This window comes from Leuresthes tenuis, unplaced genomic scaffold (genome assembly GCF_036924035.1).
Source record: "Leuresthes tenuis unplaced genomic scaffold, fLeuTen1.0.hap1 SCAF_11, whole genome shotgun sequence".
In the NCBI taxonomy this organism is placed as follows: Eukaryota; Metazoa; Chordata; class Actinopteri; order Atheriniformes; family Atherinopsidae; genus Leuresthes; species Leuresthes tenuis.
In genome coordinates this window covers 33,899,425-33,908,652 of record NW_027325365.1, presented here as the reverse complement: position 1 = coordinate 33,908,652, position 9,228 = coordinate 33,899,425, and positions in this window count along the sequence as shown.

The window sequence follows — 9,228 nt, the reverse complement described above, 5'->3', positions numbered from 1 at the left end:
TTACGCATACTTTTAACCCGGTCAACTATCTACCTGTAGCAAAGAGGCATATTGAAAACATCCACATAGAGATTAAAACGGATCAAAACACTCCGGTAAATTTTACTTATGGGAAAACCGTTGTGAGACTACACTTCCGACCCGTGATATCACAACGCGTAATGAAATGATGGTCATTCACTGATATCACGGAGAGAGTAAGAGGGAATTGTGATTCTATCTCTTCCGATAAGCTCTGATCAGTAAATATATATATATATATATATAAACGGGTTGATCACAGGCTCATTAGTCACTATCAAGCAAACGTTCAGTCAGAGGTGATGCCTGTGTCAGGAGGAGGATAACAAAACAAAGCAACATGGTTCTGATAAACATGATGGATGACCCTGATTGCTTCGTAAACTATTACCAAAACTAGGTCGGAGGTACCCTGCCTGGTTTTTATGGAGCACCTGTAATGTACGGTCACGGAATAGGCTCTATATTTTCAAAATGATTTCGCTTCGTAGCTCTCCTAGTTAAAAAAGGTTTTGCTATAGCTAAGCCTCATCTGAAAACAGCAGCTACAAACATTGCCTCAGATGTCATAGGCAAAGCCATGAGAAGGATCTCTGGTCCTGCAGAGACGGGAGGACAAGAAGGATTGGGTATTATGGTTCTGTCACGAAGACCAAGAAAGCGGCCGCCTGGTGAACGTGCGAGGGGGTCACAAATACTGAGGTCGCTCAAAAGAAAGAAGTCAGTTGGAAGGATCAAGCCTAAAGGGAGGAAGTCTGCACAGAGCAGGGATATATTTCACTGAATCATAAATAGAGAGAGAAAGAGAGTAAAACATGGCTCTTTTGCATCACAAATCCCCTAAGTGCACCCTGGCAGAACTTATTTTCAGTCCCTATGACCCAGCTTTCTATCAAGGATAAGATCTACACGGAAATTATGCCTCTATCCGCTATTACTGAGAATGGTCCGATTGAGTTTTTTATACCGGGAGATGGTGAAAAGTATCTGGATCTCAACGATACCTTGTTACATCTACACGTGAAGATCACCAATGCAGACGGCACAAACTTGGCGAATGACGCACCTGTGGGTCTCATCAATCATCCTCTCAATACACTATTCAGTCAATGCGATGTTACTCTTGGTGATAGATTAATTTCACAGTCTAGTGCCACCCACCCATCTAGAGCTATGATCGAGACTCTGCTAAACTTTTCTGAAGACACGTTAAAGAGTCAGTTCAGCGCTGGTCTTTATTATAGATACAGATACAGCCGGCGCCATAGACTCTATAGTAACCAATAATGGGCCAAAGAGAGGGCTAAACCAGAGGGCTCTCTGTACAGCTAATTCCAGAGAAGTACACCTAATGGGCCCCCTCCATGGGGATATTTTTTTTCTGCGAAAGGCTCCTGCTGAACTCTGTGGATATGAGAGTTAAACTAACCAGGGCCAGTGAGGCATTCAATCTCATGGGAACCAGAGACTCGACTTTCCGATTAATGATATTAGGCACCTCTCTTTTTATCAAAAAAGTTTCCGTCTCCCCCGCTGTTTGTTTAGGCCACACATCGGCCTTAAAAGAGGAAAGATTCAGCAGGTTGCTGGCACTGAATAAATGGCTTTTATTGGCATAGGCTGATCACTCAGTGCATTTTATTAATAATTTCAAAATTTTTTGGGAACGCAGGCATCTTTTTAAGACAAATGGATTTAATTTTAACAAGTCAGGGGTGAAACTGTTCACCTCCAACATTTTTTATTTCCTACGTCATCCATCTGTGCTCGGGGCCAAGGCTGAGATAAACAAGGAGTTATCTCATAGAGAGGAACAAACAAATCCCAGCAGAAACCTTGAGGAGGAACTCCATCTTCCCCCACCCGAGAGGAACTTTGGAAAGGAGAGACATCAGAGGCAAGAAGAGGGGTCTTTATTTGCCCCCAACCCTCTCAACAGCACTAATGACCAGGACCTTCCCCAGCCCCCCAAACCCCTGACAGATCATTATGCTCCTCAACCTCCCTTTCTCCCTCCTCCTCCCCTCACCTGAAATTCACTGAGGAGATGACGGAACGGGTCAATGCTGGGCTTAGATCTACCCCCCAGCCCAATCCCTTTTTTTCCCCCATAAACCCTCCACCAACGCAGCCAAAGGTTCCCCACCGAGCCCCGGCCCTACTAGAGCAGCCGAAGCGACCGAGCCCAGCCCCACCCCCTCCTGTCCCTCCGCGCTGCCACCATGTACTGTCTCCGCAGTCTGATGTGTGATGTGTGGAGGGTCCAGGCTGTGTGGATTCTGACAGTCGTGACTTTTCCCAGGACAAGCTGGGACCCTGTTTATTAGAAGATTTTAAAATTTCTGTACTTTTAGGTGACAGAAGGAGAAATGTGGCCCAGTCAAAACACAGAGAGTTGCACTTAAAAAGATCTTTAAATAAAGTAAACATATCTTGTGTGCCACAGACTGCTCCCAAACACGAGGGGGCAAATAATACCTCTAAAACACTTAAGTTGGCTTTATTAAATTTTAGGTCTTTAGCTGGGAAAACATTCTTAATTAATTCAATTCAATGCAATTCAATTTTATTTATATAGCGCCAGATTACAACAATTGTCATCTCAAGGCACTTAAGTAATATAGTCCAATTCAAGCCAATTGGAATTCAATTCATTGTAATCATAATCCAATTAATTCATATAGAGCCAATTCAAAAAATTAATATCCTAGCTAAGGAAACCAACAGATTGCACCGAAACGTGTCTTCAGTCCAATCTCCCGTCCTGAGCGTGCCTGTGGCGACTGTGGAAAGGAACGACTCCCTTTTAACAGGAAGAAACCTCTGGCAGAACCAGACTCAGGAAGGGTGGCCATCTGCCTCGACCAGCTGGGGTTTGAGAAGACAGAAAAGAGGGAAAAGAGGGGGGGAAAACACCATAACGCCATTCAAAGGATATCTGTTGGAACAGGGAAACATAGGTTAATAATCACAATAATGTCACATGTACATAAATCAATTTTGAAATTAAACAGGGGGAAAAAGAGAGCAAAGTGAGGAAAGGTGTGACAGATGAGGTCCCCCAGCAGTCTAAGCCTATAGCAGCTTAACAATGGGATGTTTCAGGATTACCTGAGCCATCCCTAACTATAAGCTTTATCGAAAAGAAAAGTTTTAAGCCTAATCTTAAAAGTGGAAAGGGTGTCTGCTTCCCGAACATTTACTGGCAGCTTATTCCACAAGAGATGGGCCTGATAACTGAAGGCTCTGCCTCCCATTCTACTTTTAGAAACTCTGGGAACAACAAGTAAACCTGCAGCTTGGGAGCGAAGTGCTCTGTTAGGAAAATATCTTACAATTAAATCTTTAAGATATGATGGAGCTCGGTCATTAAGAACTTTATATGAAGAAGAATCTTAAATTCTATTCTGAATTTAACAGGGAGCCAATGAAGAGAAGCTAAAACTGGAGAAACATGATCTCTCCTGTTAGTTCTCATCAGAACTCTGGCTGCAGCATTTTGGATCAGCTGGAGGCTTTTCAGAGAATATGTGGGACAGCCCAATAATAAGGAATTACAGTAGTCCAATCTTGAAGTAACAAATGCATGGACTAGTTTCTCTGCATCACCTTGAGACAGGATGTTCCTGATTTTAGCAATATTACGAAGGTGAAAGAAGGCAGTCCTAGAAACCAGTTTTATATGTGCGTCAAATGATAAATTCTGGTCAAAAATAACTCCAAGGTTCCTCACTGTAGAACTAGAAGCCAAGGAAATAACTATATAACTAGACAATTTCTCCCTGAAGCGCTCAGGTCCAAAGAGAACAACTTCAGTTTTGTCTGAATTTAAAAGCAGACAGTTCTGAGTCATCCAGGTCTTTATGTCTTTAAGACAGGCTTGTAGTCTGACCAACCTGTAGGTTTAATCTGGTTTCATAGATAAGTACAGCTGAGTATCATCAGCATAACAATGGAAATTTATGCCATGCTGTCTGATAATGTTACCTAATGGAAGCATGTATAAAGTAAAAAGAATCGGTCCAAGCACAGAACCCTGAGGAACTCCATGACTTACTCCAACGTGTGAAGAAGATTCTTCATTTACAAGAACAAACTGGAATCTATCAGATAAATATGACTTAAACCAGCCTTATGCAGTTCCTTTAATCCCAATAACATGTTCAAGTCTCTGTAACAGAATGCTGTGATCGATCGTATCAAATGCAGCACTGAGATCCAACAGGACAAGCACAGAAACAAGTCCGCTATCAGAAGCTAACAAGAGATCATTGGTAACTTTCACCAGTGCCGTTTCTGTGCTATGATGCACTCTGAATCCTGACTGAAACTCTTCAAACAGATTATTTCTATGTAAATGATCACAAAGTTGAACTGCAACTATTTTTTCAAGAACTTTGGACAAAAAAGGGAGATTGGATATAGGTCGATAATTAGCCAACACTTCTGAATCAAGAGTAGGTTTTTTAAGTAAAGGTTTAATTACAGCAACCTTAAAAGTCTGAGGTACATATCCTATCAACAAAGACCGATTGATCAAATCCAATATGGAAGTGTCAATTAAGGGGAAAACCTCCTTGAACAGTCTGGTTGGGATTGGGTCTAACATACAAGTTGATGGTTTAGAAGAGACTATTGCTGTTGTTAGCTCAGAAAGATCAACTTGGCAGAAGCCGTCTAAATACAATTCAGGTTCGAAAGATACTTCTAAAGCTGCTCTACTTGATGATACATCAGTGATAATAATGGGAAGGATTCCATTAATCTTCTCTCTGATAGAAACAATTTTATTGATGAAGAATCTCATGAAATCATCACTGCTGAGAGTTAAAGGAATACATGGCTCAACAGAGCTCGGACTCTTTGTCAGCCTGGCAACAGTGCTGAAAAGAAACCTGGGATTATTCTTATTCTCTTCTATCAATAATGAATAATAAGCAGTTCTAGCTTTACGAAGTGCTTTCTTATACGTTATTAAACTATCTTTCCAGACTAATTGAGACTCTTCTAAATTAGAGGAGCGCCACTGTCTCTCCAGCTTTCTTGCAGTCTGCTTTAACGCACGCAGCTGTGAATTATACGAAGGAGCCAACCTCTTCTGACTGATTACCTTCCTTTTCAGAGGGGCAACATTGTCCAGTGTTGTATGCATTGAAGCTGTAGTGCTGTCAACAAGAGAGTCAAGTTCTACTGGAGTAAAATTTAGGTAGCCGTCCTCTGTCATATTTGCACATGGCAGTGAAGAAAAGGATGATGAAATCAACTCTTTAAATCTGGTTACAGCATTCTCTGACAGACACCTTCTATATGTAGAATTCTTCTCAGAAACCGTGTAGTCAAGTAATGTAAATTCAAAAGTTATTAAAAAATGGTCAGACAAGACAGGGTTATGAGGGAACACTGTTAACTGTTCACTCTCAATGCTATAAGTCAGCACAAGGTCAAGGGTATGATTAAGGCAGTGAGTAGGTCTGTGAACACTTTGAGAAAATCCAATAGAGTCTAATATAGAATTAAAGTTAATATTTAGGCTGTCATTTTCAACATCTACATGAATATTAAAGTCACCCACTACAATGACTTTATCTGTACTCAGCACTAACTGGGATAAAAACTCTGAGAATTCAGATAGAAACTCAGAATAAGGGCCAGGTGGACGATACACAACAACAAACACAAGAGGTTTTTGTGATTTCCACTTTGGGTGGGAAAAACTGAGAATCAGAGATTCAAAAGAGCTAAAACTAATCTTGGGTCTAGGACTGATGAGTAACCCTGATCTGAAGATAGCTGCCACTCCTCCTCCTCTCCCTGTGGTTCTAGGAACATGAACATTTAAATAGTCAGAGGGAGTTGATTCATTAATGCTAACATGATCCTCCTGCTGCAGCCAGGTTTCTGTAAAACAAAATATATCAATATGATGATCACAAATCAAATCATTCACTAACAGAGACTTTGAAGGGAGAGATCTAATATTCAGCAAACCACATTTAATAGTTTGATGTTTTTGTTCAGTAAAAGTTTTTGTTTTAAATTTTTTTTGCACAAGAGGATTTGCTCCTTTTGTGTTTTTTGATTGAGGGGGGGGCAGCATCAGGTGGGAAGCCGCAGAGAAGTGTGTAAGACTACAACTCTGCATCCTGGTCTCAACCCTGGGATGTCATGTTTTTGGATGACTAATAAATTCGTCCATATTTCTAGAAATGAGAAGAGCTCCTTCCAAAGTGGGATGGATGCCGTCTCTCCTCATCAGACCACGTTTTCTCCAGAAAGATTGCCAATTATCTATGTAGCCCACGTTGTTTGCTGGACACCATCTAGACAACCAGCGATTGAATGAGGACATGCGGCTAAACATGTCATCACTGGTCAGATTTGGCAGGGGTCCAGAGAAAACTACGGAGTCCGACATTGTTTTGGCAAAATTACACACCGATGCAACATTAATTTTAGTGACCTCCGATTGGCGTAACCGGGTGTCATTACTGCCGACGTAAATAACTATTTTACCGTATTTACGCTTATCCTTAGCCAGCAGTTTTAAATAGGATTCTATGTCGCCCGCTCTGGCCCCTGGAATGCATTTGACTATGGTCGCTGGTGTCTCTAATGCCACGTTTCTGACTATAGAGCTGCCAATTACCAGGGTTTTGTCCTCAGCGGGTGTGTCGCTGAGTGGGGAAAATCTATTTGAAACGTGGACAGGTTGATGGTGAACCACGGGCTTGACTTTAGGACTATGACTCCTCTTCCTGACAGTCACTCAGCCACTCTTAAGTCCCAGCTGCTCGGGATCTGCTCGGGGACGACTAACAGAGCTAGCTACGCTAGGTGGCTCCGCACTGACTAAAGGGGCCTGGCTCGCTATCGGGTGGTTTTCAACAGTGCAGAGCCGAGCTTCCAATTCAGATAACCTTGCCTCCAAAACTACAAAAAGACTACATTTGTTACATGTACCATTACCACTAAAGGAGGCAGAGGAGTAACTAAACATCTGACACACGGAGCAGGTGAAAGCAGGAGATAGAGGAAGAGAACTGGTAGCCATGCTAAGCTAGAGAACCCGACACACCGCTAAAAAGTGAAAAATAAAAACTAAAGATCTGTAAGAGTGAGCGTTAGAATATAACAAGTATGGGATAGAGTTAACTATGCAAGATGTGTAAATTATAGGGAGAAATAAGGTGATTATTAGTAGTTCAAGAAGAGCGAGAACTGCCACAGTGCACACACAAAGCAACAGGAAGTGATGCAATACGTCTTACCGCAAAGCAAATGATTAATGATTTTATCACTGAGCACACCCTGGATTTTATGTTTTTAACTGAAACTTGGTTGGAACAAAATAACAGTGCTGCTGTTCTCATTGAGTCGACCCCTCCTGGTTACAGTTTTATCAGTGAGGCCAGAGTGAGCAGGAGAGGAGGAGGGGTCGCAGTCTTATTCAATTAATCATTTCAATGTAAGCAGTTATCTCCTGGAAGTTTTCAGTCCTTTGAATATATGGCTATATAGCTGAAGGCCTCACCCAGAGTCCTGTTTCTGAATGTTTACAGGCCCCCCAAATACTGTGCAGATTTTTCTGAAGACCTCAGTGAACTGCTGTCTATGATCTGTGTTGATTTTGACTGTATAATTATTGTTGGTGATTTTAACATCCATATGGACAACCCTCAGGACAGAGGGACTAAAGACCTGAGTAACACTCTGGACAACTTTGGGCTGACTCAGCATGTAACAGAGCCCACGCACAATAGGGGGCACACTCTAGACTTAGTGAAGGGTCTAAGCATTTAAAAGATTACTGTGTCTGATGTGGGCCTGTCTGACCATTCCTGTGTTTTCTTTGAGAGTAGGATTTCAGTGCACACAAATGTCTCAACAGCAGTGATCTCAAAACGCTGTATAACTGAAAACAGTAGTGAGATCTTTAACCAGGTCTTCTCTTTAACACCTGCCCTGTCCGGGGGTTCAGTCAGTGAGCTCGTCAGTAGCTTCAATGCTAAAATGTTAAATGTTGTGGATACTATTGCTCCCATTAAGGTGAAGGTTATCTCTGGAAGGAAGAAGTCTCCATGGCGAAATTCCACACTGGTGAAAAATGGGAAAAGAGAGTGTCGGAAAGCTGAGCGCAGATGGAGAAAAACAAATCTCCAGGTTCATTATGACATCTATAAAGAGAAACGTCACTCTTATAATTTACAACTGAGGAATGCAAGGAAATCCTACTTCTCTGACATCATCACCAAAAACAGTCATAATGCTCGGGCCTTATTTGCTACAGTTGACAGGCTAACAAACCCTCCTGTGTCAGTGGCAACTGAACTCCATTCCACCATGGCCTGCAATGACTTTGCCAAATTCTTCATAGACAAAGTCCAAAATATTAGACAAGCAGTTGGTACATCAGCAGCAGGTTCAGCATATGTACTGTGTCCACCGAAAACCGGTTTAAACACCATGACACTATTTCAACCCATTAACAGTAAAGACCTGGAGGACATCTTACGTCACCTGAACTCGTCCTCTTGCTGTTTAGACATCCTGCCAACAGGTTTTTTCAAAGGGGTCTCAAAGACTTTGGAGTCAGACCTGTTACTGATTGTGAACTTGTCCTTAACGTCAGGTGTGTTTCCAGAGTAATTAAACCTCTGCTGAAAAAGGACAATCTTGACAAGACGCAAATGAACAACTACAGGCCCATCTCAAATCTCCCATTTTTAAGTAAGATCATTGAAAAAGCGGTTTTCAAGAAGGGAATTGTCAACCTTCAACTTTAAACATATGGATATAGAATATCTTGCTCTTTGTCAAGATGGAAAACAAGTTCCCGCCAAGGCATTCCAGCCTCAGTTCAACCAAGGCATTTCAGTCCGGGGAATTTTACAATTTGCTTACAGCTACCGGTCGTCATTTAAAAGATCTCCCTCTGAGTATCACACGTGAAGAATTTAACAACGGTTACTTGCTGTTTGTCTTTAATCTCAATCCTGGTGAGGATACCGACGCCTTGTCACCTGTTTCTAATGGGAATTTAAGATTGGAGATGAAGTTTAGAGTACCGCTACCTCATACCACTACCCTCATTGTCTATGCATGTTACGATTCCATTTTGGAGATCAACTCAAGAAGACCGGTGCTGGTGGACTATTATTAAAAGTGTAAACATGAATAACTACCAAACTGGAGAGCCTGTTGCACCAT